Source organism: Physeter macrocephalus, chromosome 20 (assembly GCF_002837175.3).
Source record: "Physeter macrocephalus isolate SW-GA chromosome 20, ASM283717v5, whole genome shotgun sequence".
In the NCBI taxonomy this organism is placed as follows: Eukaryota; Metazoa; Chordata; class Mammalia; order Artiodactyla; family Physeteridae; genus Physeter; species Physeter macrocephalus.
This window is the reverse complement of record NC_041233.1, coordinates 3,720,274-3,734,915: the sequence shown is the minus strand read 5'-3', so window position 1 is coordinate 3,734,915 and position 14,642 is coordinate 3,720,274. Positions and strand designations below refer to the sequence as shown.

At 45.0% G+C, this 14,642-nt stretch overlaps 1 protein-coding gene across 5 annotated transcripts in view; it reads left to right on the top strand.

The window, feature by feature from the left end:
- SIPA1L2 (signal induced proliferation associated 1 like 2) overlaps positions 1-14,642 on the top strand; it is a 221,931-nt gene that overhangs the window by 54,163 nt on the left and 153,126 nt on the right. The gene's annotated exons all lie outside the window — the stretch shown is intronic.

Below are 14,642 nucleotides of genomic sequence, written 5' to 3'. Positions count from 1 at the left end.
AAAAAAAAAAAAAAAAAAAAAAAAAAAAAAAAATATATATATATATATATATATGTGGAGTTCATTTGCTTTGGTTCTTTTATTTTCCCTTTTGCAAGGCCCTTTATTCTCGCACAAATTTATACGTAATGAGAACGCTGTAATTTGTAAATTCTGTCATAGCATCAGACCGGAGGAGATGCTGTACTCCTTGCATAATCCTGTATAGATGCTTTTATAATTTCATGTCCTCATTTCTCATTGATTAAGTTAGGACTTATTTAACCTTCATACAGGCTTAGAAGCTTGTTTATCAGAGGATTAGAAGACTCGTTCTGTGGGATAAGTCAATTATTATCATTAGGGGATTACGCAGAAAAATTGGAGCTGAGCTCCATATTCTTATTCTTCCAAAGATGAATAAAATTTTCCAAGACATCTGGTACCATAGTGTAATAGTGGTGTGCATTTCATTCATCTTTCAGATTTCTGGTAAGAGTTCTTAACTCCTTGGGCATCAGAAAGCTGCTGGGTTTTTTTGGGTTTTTTGTTTTTTTTTGTTTGTTTTTTTGCGGTACGCGGGCCTCTCACCGTTATGGCCTCTCCCGTTGCGGACCACAGGCTCCGGACGTGCAGGCTCAGCGGCCATGGCTCACGGGTCCAGCCTCTCCGCGGCATGTGGGATCCTCCCGGACCGGGGCACGAGCCCGCGTCCCTTGCATCGGCAGGCGGACTCTCCACCACTGCGCCACCAGGGAAGCCCTGAAAGCTGCTGTTTTGATGCTGGGACTATCTTGTCCCTCCCATCTCTGCTCTCAGCTTCACCTTCAACCTTCTACCTTTCTGGAACGAAAATAAACATAGGCAGGGTGGTGCTAGGCTTCCTTGTGATCCTTTCCTTTTTCTTTCTTGGCCAATTCTGTTATGGCCAGTAGAATCCTAGGACTCTATGGACCTCTGGAGGGGCCATCATTTATCTCCATTTACCTCAAATGTTGTCAGACTGGTAAGTTCCTCACTGTCCTGCCCAAGTTTCTGAAGACGCATCCTAGTTTCTAGGTTAGATCTCTCTAGTAGGGGAACAGCCCTGGGGGAGGCCGTTTGCTTGCTGACAGCAGCATTGCCATATGGTGTCAGGATCAGGATGTCAAGAGCGAGTGGGAACTCTGAAGTGGCTTGGACATCGAGCAGTTGCATTAGCCTGTACAGAAAACGTTCAGGTGATCTCACATCTCTTCCTCAAGTTTGTCTTTTTTGCTGCCTATCTTCATAGCATTTAACGGTGGGTTAATATTTTCCAGGTTATGTTTAAAAACATTTCATCCCACATCTAAATCTAGCAGCCAGATTTAGAAAGGTTTAGCCACCTCAGGCAGGCAGTCTTAAACTCTGAAGACCTCAGGGGAGAGAGACCGTGAGTTCCCCGGTCCCATGTGTCCTGGAGGGTGATTTGGTTCAGTTGTCGTTTATTGGGTAATTTCTGTAAGTGGAGTCCTCTGTTAGGTGCCAAGGAAAACAAGATGATTAAAATGCAGCCCTTCCCCTTCAGGAGTTTGTAATCTAACGGGAGAGGAAAAAAGTACATACAAGTAGCTCTAATACGAGGTTCATTTACTATAATACTAGTGAGCTGAGATGACTGTGGAGCTCTGCCCCCTCCAGGATGCTTGGCACATTCTAGGCGCTTAATACACACATTTCAGTGGATAAATGAATACATTTAGACATGTACATTTTGGTGTACTTTATTCATAGCAAAAAAAGATTGTGTAGAAAGAGATGGTTTGTGGGATTTTATATGGCCCCAGAGGGTATGAGAATTGGTTGAGGTCAAGGGCTTAGGGCAGGCGGGGCAAATTCCATCACATAAATCACCCTTTCTCCTTGTGTCCCAGAGGCAGTCCCACTACCTCCTCGGTCTCCTCCTCCCAAGCCTGGGAGAACTCTTAGTTTTCTGTTCCCCCTGAATCCATCACTTGAACCAAGTAGGATTTGGCCCTTAATTTGATGGGTCCAGCACCTTGGTTTCTTGTGGTCTGATTCATGCTGGTCAGATTTAAAACACAAAACCAAACCTGCTATGTACTTGGAATTATTTTTTTTGATGGACAAAGTGAGATATGTGTTTCTTGATAACTAGGGAATTCTTTCTTTTAATTCTCTTTTTCCAATTTCTTGTGCTTCCTGTTAGTTTCTATCTGGTTGGATACATGACAATGTGCTTTAATGCCCATTGTATTACAAGTACTTTTCCTCCCAAAATGTAACCCTGATCAGTCTGATCACACACGAGAGGGACCTTATGATCGAATGTGCAGACATTTTTTAGTCGCATTCACAATATATTTGCAGGCCGTTTCCTCTTCCTCCTAATGATTATGATTGTACAGTATTGCAGCTTTATTTGCTTACTCTTTACTATGTGGTAGGTACTATTTAGTACTTCACCTATCTCATTTCATCTCCCAACAGTACTTTGAAGTAGGTATTATCATCCCCCTTTTAGAAATGAGGGGACTGGGACTTCCCTGGTGGGACAGTGGTTGAGAATCCACCTGCCAATGCAGGGGACACCGGTTTGATCCCTGGTCCGGGAAGATCCCACATGCCGCGGAGCAACTAAGCCCACACGCCACAACTACTGAGCCTGTGCTCTAGAGCCCGCGAGCCACAGCTACTGAGCCCGCGTGCCACGACTGTTGAGTCCGCGCGTCTAAAGCCTGTGCTGCGCAACAAGAGAAGCCACCGCAATGAGAAGCCCGTTCAGCGCAACGAAGAGTAGCCCCCGCTTGCCGCAACTAGAGAAAGCCCGTGCGCAGCAACGAAGACCCGACGCAGACAAAAATAAATAAATGTATTTAAAAAAAAAAAAAGATAAACATACTGATATCCTGTAAAACCAGATGGAATCCCAGCAGCGCTTTAAGGATATGTGCTGGAATAATCTGGAACAACTACTGTTGGTTCTGATAGAATAATATGAACGACCCACCCACGGCCGGAAGACCCACTTGAGGTATCAAGCCTCTCAAAACACACTTGTCCCTAAGGGTTATGAACGCCAGATCTTTGACAGCTTTGTTGACTCTTCAGGGGCTTCTCAGTTTAAATGATAATTCCGCGTGATTTCTGAAGGGTGAATATGACCAATAAGAAAGTCAGTGTATTAGGGGTTGTCATTACGAAACGTTTAAAATGCCCTGTCAGACATCGCGTATGCCTTCTACAGTGTTATTATTCGGAAAACACCCACAGTTTTGTGCTGTAAAGACAGATCCTGTGTATTTCCTTAGTGACAAGCTGCTCACGCCCGTCTTCGTTCAGGAACCTGAGAGCCAGCATGGCTTTTTCAGAGAACACATTGTAGTTTTGTAAGTTTTCTTTCCTTTGTTTGTTTGTCTTTATTAAGCATTTCTCTTTGGAGGAAAGATCAGTGGAAGATTTCATAAAGGAAGAGTTCAGTGAGGAACGATGGATGGGGTTAAGATGTTGATTCTGAAGTAAAATCCTTGTTTTTCCTTGATAAAAGCAGCTTGCCTTGGTAATTAGCAGAGGGCCGCATAGAAGCTGAGAAGAAAAGGAACTGTATCCTCTGAGAGCCCTTCCAAACTCCGCAGTCCCTCTCCCTCAGGTTTCTGTGATCTGGGAGGCTGTAGTCTCAGGGTCCTTTGGTCCCCTTCACACCTTCAGGCACAGTAGGGGTCAGGGGGTGGCAGCCTTCCCTTCTAGAAGGTTCTTTGTCTAGAGGGAGGAATCGAGTCTACCTGTTTGGTGAAGTGAACCAACTTTTTATATTTAATAACCTGCTAACAAATGTGAACATGTTTCTAAGGTCAGATTCTTCGATTCTCTCTTCCCCTCAACGTAGTGGTGACACCAGCTGGCAGTTACGAGCACTTTCTGTTCCAAGCTGTCCTTTCGTTTGGCGGGAACAGCTCCTGGGCTGTCTTCCCACCCTGCAGATGAAGGCACTCCGAGGACAGAGCTGCTCCAGAGACTTCGGAAGGAGAGTTTAGCTCTTAGCTGCCTGTGCTGGCGTCGCATGTATTCGCAGAGACAAACATCTAGCAAATGGGCTTGGTGGAAATAGTATGATTTAGTGACAACGTGAAAGGACTTTCATTTTAAGGTTGGACAACAGCAGGGTGTGCTCTCCACGTTGTCAGATTATTAACTTAATGTCACCTTGGGCAATTTACTTAATCTTTTATGTGTCACAGTTTGGATATTGGCAAAATAGAGATGATAACCTATGGTAAGATTTTTATATATGTATTCAGTGAGGTAATGCTTATTACAACTGATCTAGCTATTTTATTCGTTGGCTTTCGGTTTTATCTGATAAATGTACTAAAGTCTGTTTGTAAAACAGTTATTTTCCCATCTCAGCTTTATTGTTCCCACAGTAAAAATCCATGGTAGAATCCCTTTTTTATAAATATATTGAGAAAAAGGAAGGAAAAAGCAAAGGCTAAATTAAAATCGGGAATTAAGGAGTATTCAAATGTGGGTTTTCGTTTTTCACTTTCTTATGATCTTATCTGACTTTTTTTGGTAGCCGCCTGTTGTGACTTGATTTTTATTCTGTCCAGCGGTGGTTTCTAGAAGAGTAGCACTTGTGACCTCTGGGTGGCCCAGCCTTTGCAGGCTTTGTCCCTGGTGCTTATATAAGCAGATAGGTTGGGGGGGGGCGGTCCCTGGAGAAAGAGAACCAGGAATGGCTTTCTCTACATAAGAACCCATCTTGGTCTAAGCCATTTTGTGATCTAAGCCTGGCCAGAGTGCTCGCTATTGAACAGGTCTCAGTAATGAATGATATTACGGGAGGGGATGCAGAAACAAGGGAGGAGTAGTCAAGAAACAATAGTGCAGCCTTGGGACAGGGCCCTGGTTCCTAAAGGGATACACGTAATAATATACCTTTGAGTTCTGCAGAAACTAAGGCTCCCCCCCAGGTGGAGGGTGGAATGATGACGTTGACCCTCCAGACTTCAGTCAATTAAAGCTTGGACTCTGTTGACCTTTGCCCCAGTTCTGTGCTGAATTCTCCTCTGCTCAAGTCCTCTCATGAACATGCATGCACCCTTAGCTTAAAACTTTTCCAGTTTTGCTGTTGGGGGAGACAAGGCTTTGGGAAAGACCCGCGGAGTTCTCCTTACTTGCTGCAAGTGCTTATAAATCCTTCCTTCACCTGCGCTTTGGCTTGGTTATGTCTGTTGGTTCGACACCCACCGAGAGGCGAACCCAGTTTTCTGGTAACACTTACCCCCGCCCTCCAGGTTTTTCTTGGCCGCCCCTCAGCTTGGGCAGTGGACATGACTTGACCTAAAAGCTTTGTTATCTTAAGCAGTGCTTCTCAACCCTAGCCATCCATATGAATCGCCCGAGAAGCTTTTAAAAAGTACCAATGCCGATATTTAAAATTGATACTTAAAAACTGACTTGTAAACTACATTTCTGACATCTGTATCTTTAAAAATTTCCCCAGGTGATACTGGTACACAGCGAAGGCTGAGAACTCCGTTTTAGTGTAAGGGAGCCATGCATAGTCAATAACCGCTAAGATGTAGTCATCACTTTCATGTCTGTTTCAGTGGGGAGGAAAAAGCCTCCTAAAGGTGGTAGTGAATACTAGAGAAATGTGGCGGTCAGTCCCTGTGTCCCCACCCTCATTTTCCTGTACAGACTGTTGGGCTAAATTGGTTTGCTGTGTGTTCAGACAAGGTGAGGAATCCGGGCGGGGAGATGACCACAGGGGCTTGCATGCTGCCTGTGAATACATTTTGGTGTTCTTTCCGTCCCTTTGTCTATTGTTTGGAAGTTGAGTGTGTAGAGATGATTCCTGGGTGTGATCTGCCTGCCGAACTGTACTATTTTTAGGCACTAACCCACACAATAGGTTTATTAAAAGGCTATGGAACCTTTTGAGGCTGGTGGATTTTGTCTGACAAGGGCTGAGTTAGAAGTAGGTTCTCCCACCTCCCAGTTCAGGCACATAGGATTTTTCTGTTTCTTCTTTAGAAAGCCTCTGAATAGCTTCAAAATACAGTAGTTTGGCAGCCTGACAGGTGATGCCAGATGTCTACGTAGCTCTCCTCTGTATCCCGGCTCTCCAGACACAGAGCTTCACAGGTGTATGTCGGGTTGCTAATTTTTATTTCTTCTCCTTTCCCTTTTTTTTTTTAACATTTTAAAAAATTTATTTATTTATTTATTTATTTTTGGCTGCGTTGGGTCTTTGTTGCTGTGCACGGGCTTTCTCTAGTTGCGGTGAGCGGGGGCTACTCTTCGTTGCGGTGCATGGGCTTCTCATTTTGGTGGCTTCTCTTGTTGCAGAGCACAAGAGAGAGGCTCTAGGTGCATGGGCTTCAGTAGTTGTGGCATGTGGGCTCAGTAGTTGTGGCTTGCGGGCTCTAGAGCGCAGGCTCAGTAGTTGTGGCGCACGGGGTTTAGTTGCTCCGCGGCATGTGGGATCTTCCCATACCAGGGCTCGAACTCGTGTCTCCTGCATTGGCAGGTGGATTCTTAACCACTGTGCCACTAGGGAAGCCCTCCTTTCCCTTTTAAACTGTGCTAAAATATGCATAGTTCATAGTGCTGGGGGAAGAAAGTGAACACATGAAGCATTTTCTTGGTCTTGAATCTCTGCCCTCTGTCTAAAAAGATGTGTTTTCCTCCATTGAGGGGATCCCCTTGTCTGGGTCTGCTTAGCAAGTAGATTAAACAGATAAAGCCAGTACTGATGTTATTTTAAATTCATTTTTAAAATGGCAGTCAGACCTTACTGGCTTCTAATCCATTCTCAGGAATACGCATCCATCCATTAGGAGGCAGAAACATGAGTTAGCAGTAGTCGCAATGGAAAAACAATCTCTCATTGTGAAGTAATGTGATGCCCTTAACGTGTCCACAGAATAGACTGGATATTATTTGTGATTCTTTTCTTTCTTTACTATATCTCCCTCCATTAAAATGCTATAATAGGCAGTGTGTATTAGAGTTACTGCTAGATAGCTTTGACTTTTTAAAGTACGTATCTTCATAAAGATCACTCCCAAACTAATTTTCAACCAGGCACTTAGCCAAGTGAAGGTTTCCTTCCCCGGTGCTTGGTGAGGGGTAGACTCCAGCTTATCTATGACAGCATGCGTGATTAATAGGGACGGTATTAGCCCCTCTGTATTGGTGTTACAAATTTGTGATTCTCCTTGGCATTTGAACTGCGCTGTTAGGATCTGTGTCACTCCATAAGGACAGGCCTGGCCTGTCTTGTTAAGGGGAACATTTTGGTTTTCCCAGCTACGTGCAGGCCATGTCCCCCATTTCTTCTCATCAGTATTTCTCTAGGGTCTGATACCCTCCAAGCCTCCTTGGGGAGTTAGTTGTGGCTGATTCGGGCAGCTCATCTCTGTTATTGCCCTGGTCATTCTGTCAGAGCCTCTGGGAGAACCTGGAGCAGTGGAGGCTCTGCAGTGGTTGGCTTTCTGGCCCCCCTTCACCTGCATCCCTGAAGGAGCCTCGTCATTTCCAAACCTGCTTATCAAGAATCCCCTGAGGTCTTTTCTGAACTAGCCATTTTTTGAACTGCCCTACATCCCCGCCCCCTCCTCTCCTGCCCCGGGATTTTGATTCAGAAGGTTAAGATGGAGGCTAGTAAATAGGGTTTTCATCAAGATCGTTCTCCTGCAGTTGTCTGTGTGGACGTTTGAATGTTTGGGAACTGCCCCATCGTTCAGAGCTCCATTGTATAGAGGCATTCCAAGCCCTGCAGTGATAAGGAACTTAGGCAGGGTCCCACCTAAGACCTGCCAGCCAGAGGTAGAAGTCTGTATCCTCATTTTGTATCATGTCTGTAGATGAGGCAGAAACAACCAGCAAATTCCCTGGGCTGTTTCTCCTGGACGCAGGCAGATTGCTGTTCTACTCATTTGTTTTCCGTCTCCTTGTCCTGGAGACTGTGTGTGTGTCCCTGTGACAGAGAGGGACATGGACTGAGCATTTGATCTCTGCAGTCACCCAAGCCAGGACCAAACTCAAAGGTAACTAGTATGAGATCTGGTTTGAATTCTTTTTTATTTACTTATTTATGTATTTTTGGCTGCGTTGGGTCTTCGTTGCTGCGCGCGGGCTTTCTCTAGTTGCGGCGAGCGGGGGCTACTCTTCGTTGCAGTGCGCGGCCTTCTCATTGAGGTGGCTTCTCTTGTTGCGGAGCACAGGCTCTATACACACGGGCTTCAGTAGTTGTGGTGCGCGGGCTTCAGTAGTTGTGGCACACGGGCTCTAGAGCGCAGGCTCAGGAGTTGTGGTGCACAGGGTTCGTTGCTTCGCAGCATGTGGGGTCTTCCCGGACCAGGGCTCGAACCCGTGTCCCCTGCATTGGCAGGTGGATTCTTAACCATTGTGCCACCAGGGAAGCCCCTGGTTTGAATGACTTATATCGAAAGACTTATTGTTAAGTGTATTACCTTTGCCATTGTCGTGGCCTCATGTTTGTGTCGAGTGGGGCTCTGGTTAGCTTTGCACGCTGATGGATTCGTCAGCAAGTTTCAGTCGACAAAGCAGCTTCATGACAGGGGCCCCTCGGAGTCCGGCAGGTCAAGGCCTAAAATGTAGCTCTTATTCTGATCACTTAGGGACAGACCAGACACGTATTTCCAAATCCATTTAAAATGAGTGAAGCTGGCTGACTTCTTGAAATTAATGTGAAACCTCCCTTTCCTTTACCCTGATAGATAATGATGTGCAGTTGGGAAGAGAAACTAGGAGAATGAGGTGGTCATTTATGTCACGGATCAAAAAGGTCCAGGAATTCATATTATTTGCCTGACTTGACCTTGGTGACGTGGAGATCGCGGTGTAGCTCCTAGAGACCTGGTCCATGTAGGGAATGTCTGTATCAGCTGACTCATATGTGTGAACAGATGTGTAAGAGTCATGATGTACTTGTCTGACACATGGTAGGTGCTTAATACTCAATGAATGCAAGCTTAATGGTTTAAAAAAGTTCCTTTGACATCTATTACAATTCTAGCTCAGGATAAAGCAGTGTTTTATTTACCTTTTTTTCTCATAGATCTCTGGGCTCTAAAATCTGTTATCTTTAGTGGGATAATTTACATTTCTTATTATCCAAACTTCCTATTTTTGGTATTTTTCCTGTAATGATACCTCTCACGATTCTGTTCCCTGTCAGTGGAATTATATCCACTTAGAAGCTTACATTCCGGCTCATTGGTAGAACTTGGCACCGACCCAAACCAGGGCCTGGGTCTGCTGTGGGAGAGGCTTTGCACGGGGGTTCCTGGCCTGATCCGCAGTCTCCCGAAGGCTGGAGGCCTCGCCCTGCCCCACGGCTGGGCTTGCCTAGTCCTGGGTGCCCTCCTGCCCACACCTGCCCGGGGCACAGGCGGCTGAGAGTTGGAGACCCTTCCTGCTGACCGAGTTAACCAAAAAGCAGTCACTTTGTTTCCACGAGGACTAAGCAGTCATTGGAAGACCTTCCTGGATGTGAGGAATTACAACTTCATAAAGGGATCTGTGAGTGCTAATTAACCCGATAGACAGATGATCCGAGAAACAGTACTGAATTGAACTTTATATTCCCAAAGATTTTATTAAAGACCAGTGGGCATGTGATTGCCAGGGAATAGCAGCTTCTTTCGAATGTTATTCCTTGACTAAATAAATTACTAATGACCAGATTACTGATTACCTATTGACTGCTTGATTTGGGATGCGGTTTGGGTTAGGAGGTATCTAAGTGGTTCTACCTAATAGCCTGATGGGTAGGAAATTGCTGGCTACCCTGCTGCTCCATCATCACAGGGAGGACTTTCTCTTTTTTTAAAAAAAACTCAAACTAGGGACTTCCCTGGTGGTGCAGTCATTAAGAATCTGCCTGCCACTGCTGGGGACGTGGGTTCGATCCCTGGTCCGGGAAGATCCCACATGCCGCAGAGCAACTAAGCCCACGTGCCACAACTACTGAGCCTGCGTGCCGCAACTACTGAAGCCCATGTGCCTAGAGCCCATGCTCCACAACAAGAGAAGCCACCTCAATGAGAAGCCCGCGCACCGCAACGAAGAGTAGACCCCGCTCGCCGCAACTAGAGAAACCCGCACGCAGCAGCAAAGACCCAACGCAGCCAAAAATAAAAATAAACAAATAAGTAAATAAATTTATAAGAATAAATAAAAACTCAGACTAAGTTTCTTTGCTGGCAATCCAGGACCGAACAACGGATAATTCTGTACTGAGCTAATTCTTTTGTGGGCCCTCAAAGTCCAACAGTTCTTTGTGTGATAGAGATAACGGGGATAAAAAGTCAAGAAACGAATCAGGGGGAACCAACGGGAGGACATTTTTTTCCAGAATGACTTGCCAACATGTAGGTTTTACTCTCCCTGAATCACAGGACTTTTATGCCCCTGATGAACAGATGCAGTCAACTTCTATCTGCATCAGATTAGCCTTTAGTAGAAACACTGTCACTCACTCTGATAGAGGAATTTCCTGATTCAAGGTAGTATATGCAGGTGTTACTGATAAATCAAAAGATATTTATATTTGTATCGAAAGGCTTCTTTGCTTCATTAGGGCTCTCGCCATTAAAAGTATGTGTACTCCATATGCAATATTTGGGTAGAAAGAAGAAAATAAAATCACTCCAGGCGCCAAAACCCAACTATCAAGACTGATGACATTTTTGGAGAATTATGTTCATCTTTTTTTTCAGTAGGTGCGTCCACGTGTGGTTGAGTTATAGTGTTGTGAACATACTGTATATATATTTCGGGGTGCTTTTATTAATGCATTCTAACACTGCACAGCTCATTATTTCATGGTCTTTATAAACAGTATCTTTAAGCTGAGACATCTAATGTATTTATTTTACAGAACCTGGCACAGTTCCCTCAAGGACACAGACTTGGGCAGAGAGGGGTTGCACTTCTTTATTTTCTAAATTTTTTTTGGCCACGCCACTCGGCATGCAGGAACTTAGTTCCCCAACCGGGGATCAAATCCGTGCCTCTTGCAGTGGAAGCACAGAGTCCTAACCACTGGACCACCAGGGAAGTCCCATGGGTTGCACTTCTTACCAGCCTTGTGCCTTTGGCTGTGGAAAGCAAAGCACTCTGTGCCCGTTGGATCCAGCTGAGCTGATTGAGTTTATCTTATTCTTTGCCCATATCCACAGCATCTCTTCTGTATGAAGATGTGGAAGAAAAGTTTATCAGATGAGATGCCGGTGCCCAGTGATTGTGCTGTGCATAGTGAAATACTTTCCTCATCCAGGCTGATTTCCAGTGTCATCCTTCTTTCCTGTGGGCTGGCTGCGGGGTGCGGGGGAAGCTGGGCTCTGGCTCCCTGAGGGGCTTGGAAGGCTGATGTCCAGACACTCCCCCACTTTACATACTGGAGATCACTGCCCTACTGGTGGGATTAGGACTCCATGTGTGAAATTAACACATGAAGGGAATTTATATCATGGTAGCCTTGGGCTGGTTTTTGCAAATTAAGTTTTGCAGAAATGAGCCTCAGCCCTGCCCAGGCAGTATTAATTTCGTACTGGTGTAGCCAAGGTGTTTCCATGACGTTTCTACCCTGAGAGGTTATGAGTCTGGTTTACATTAGGACAGTGAGTCTTGCTGAGTAAATTATTGTCTCTTTAGTAAAAACTGCTGTTGACCAAGAGCGATTACCTTCAGTAAAACTCGATTCACACAGTGTAGCAGTTTGAGGAGAACATGTGTGAATATGAAGGATGGTGTGTCAGCCAGCAGAAGCGCCAGCCAACTCTTTCAGAAGACTTTTGCAGGTAATAGTCATTATTTGGCATTCAGGAAAATTTGTTTTTCCCAGCACACTCTCAGACCCATTTTTTTCAGCATCTCTCAGACTAACCACGCTCACTAAACTGAGTATGTATCAAGGATGCCCAATTAGTAATTTTCAAAAATAAATATAACCATCATGGGGCCCTGAATGGCAACCTCTTCTCGGCCCCTGCAGGTGGGCAGAGGTCGGAAGGTTGCTGACACCTCTGCAGTGGAACAAGGGAGATTGGTGAATTGAACGATTGCTAGATCTTGGTACGGACAACAAGAGTGGAGGCGCCCCTTCTAGTAGTGGCTGAGGGTCCATCTCCTCTGGACGTCAGCATTCGCTATGGGATTCTTCTTTCTCCACATCCCCACGTTCCATGACCAAAACTCTTTCTTTAATTATATTTTGTCATGAATTAGGCCTTTAACAGTCAGATTTTACAGGCCTCTAGGCTTCTTGCTCTTTAGAATTTGAATCTCAAGGGGGTGATGGTTCCCCTTGCTTCTGAGCTCTCTGGGGAAGGTTGACTGTTCAAGACGAAGGCCTATGACGACCAGTTTCCAGGTAGGGTTCTGTTTAAATGATGCTGTTACGACTTATCGCTTTTTCCAGGAGGGCTGTGTCTTTGTATTGGTTTACTCTCCATACCAACATTGCTTTGTTGGTGTGGATATAACAATTTATATAAAAACATTCTACCTAAATGTTTTAAACATGGGATTTATCTGTCATCTGGTCACATAGCAGTTCATGTCATGCTGGTACAGGATGTTCGGCTTGGTGACACTCTCCAGCTCTGGGCTACCTGGCAATGTTTCACTTAACTGACATTTTTTGTTTGTTGGTTGGTTTTTGTTTTTGTTCTGCATTTTCACTGTGCCAGGTACCTTGTTAGGCAGAGTGAGAGAATATAAAATTGAATAGCTTTCTCTGCTTTCTAGATTCTTAGTCTAGTGGGACAGACAGACATGTAAATAAATACGTAATGATGCTATTGAGTAATGTTTGTCAGAATACAGAAGGAGGTGAGAGCCGCAGCTCCCAAAGGCGGTGAGAACACATGGAGGACTCGTTGGCTGGAAAGAAAATGTTCTTGGGGAATTTCAGGAAGTCCATAGTGCCTAGGGTTTGGGGTAACCAGGGTTCAGTGGTAGGGAATGGAAATTCTGGTGGAGGTCATCGTCTGGTAGGGCCTTTCATCCTGTGGGGTTGGGAGAGTCAATGGTATGCATATTGAAGAAACACACAAGAACATTTTTCTAAACCTGTGACTAAAATTAAACACCTACCCCTGGAGTATGTGGCTTCCCCGGTTGAAGAGCTAACTAAAATCTTTGAGCCCCTTATCTCACATTTAATAAGGATGCTGATAATGACGTCACTGGACACCTTACCTAAAATAGAATGCCTTCAATGGAGCCTGGACCAAAGCTGGCATTCAACGCATTATGTCCTCCTGTCCGTCCTATACACCTCCTGATTTTGCTCAACAGACGTTTGCACCAGCACCTCCGGTGGATTTGACAGGCACTGACCACATGAGCCCCTCACCTCCTTCTGTCCCTTTACTTTATTGAGCAGTTCTCTTTAGTAGTTGTTCCATCTTTTGCTGATGGAGCACAGGTGAAAATTTACCTTTGTTGGGTGTAGGATTTTCTCTCCCTTCTTGACCGTGGTCCCAGAACTGTCACAAGTGCTGGCTTCTGTCTCTCTTGGCCATCCTGATTTTCTCTATTCTGTACTCATTGAGATCTGGGTATCTGGGTCTAAAAAAATGGAAATGAGATGAACTTTCTAAAAGAAGTGTACTTTAACTTTTTCTGGGTAAATCATCTTATCTCTTGTTTTGCAGACCTAAGCCTGACCCCAGTGTGCATTAACTTGGAGCCCTTCAGTCTTCTTTTTTAAACTTTGTGGAAGAGAGAGGGGTAAGATGCCTAGTTTTACAAAGCAGAAGTTCAAAGATTCTCAAGTGCGATTGAAAATAGCTCCCGATGACACATCGTTTCTTTGGACTTTATCTTGTTTCTGTCTTTAGACTACAGACTTACCTATCTGGTTTCTCCATATCTGAAGTTTATGTTCCATTAATAACTGCCTCCTGAGTGACAGGGGTCGTATTCCTACCAGGGTCTGCAGCAGTTAAAGCACATTTACAGAATTAATTTTCACCTGGTGTGTTAAAACTGCACCGTGGCCCTACCTGCCACTTGAAGGGAAGAAGAGAAGTTTTGGATTTCAGTCTTTCTTTTAAAACGTAAATGGCGATCACCAGTTGGGTATCTCTGCTTGAGCAACACTGGCAGCCCTACTGCCAACGAAAAGCCTGGAGCCCCAGTAGATGAAATCGATGTGGGGAAATTGCAGCGTCTCGGCTGCCAGCCGAACCCTTGATGATAGAGGCTCAGTTTAGGTGAGTTTATTCCTCTGTTAGTTTCTAGAACAGGCAGAGGTATCCTGATACAGCTGTAATCACAGTCTACACATTAAACATCTTTGAACAGCTCAGTGGACGCTGAATTCTTGAGGCCGATATTTCAGACTGAACACTTGTGCTATCTTTGGCTGGAATGTCATGTCTAAGGAATTCTGCGTTAGCTCTTCGGGGGCTATCACCAGGTGTCGGTGATCCTTGAACTGTTGACCGTCCTCCGGGTTAACTTTGGCTTGTCTTTACTTCGAAATGCTGTTCAAGGACATTGTTGCCAGAGAAGCAGCTTTTTAGTTAATGCTCTTGTGAGTTAATACCCTTGTGATGGATAAATCCGCCCCCCCCCCCCCCCCCCCCCCCACCTTTCTCTAATGGAGGATTCACCGAATGGCTTGGTTTTGAAAT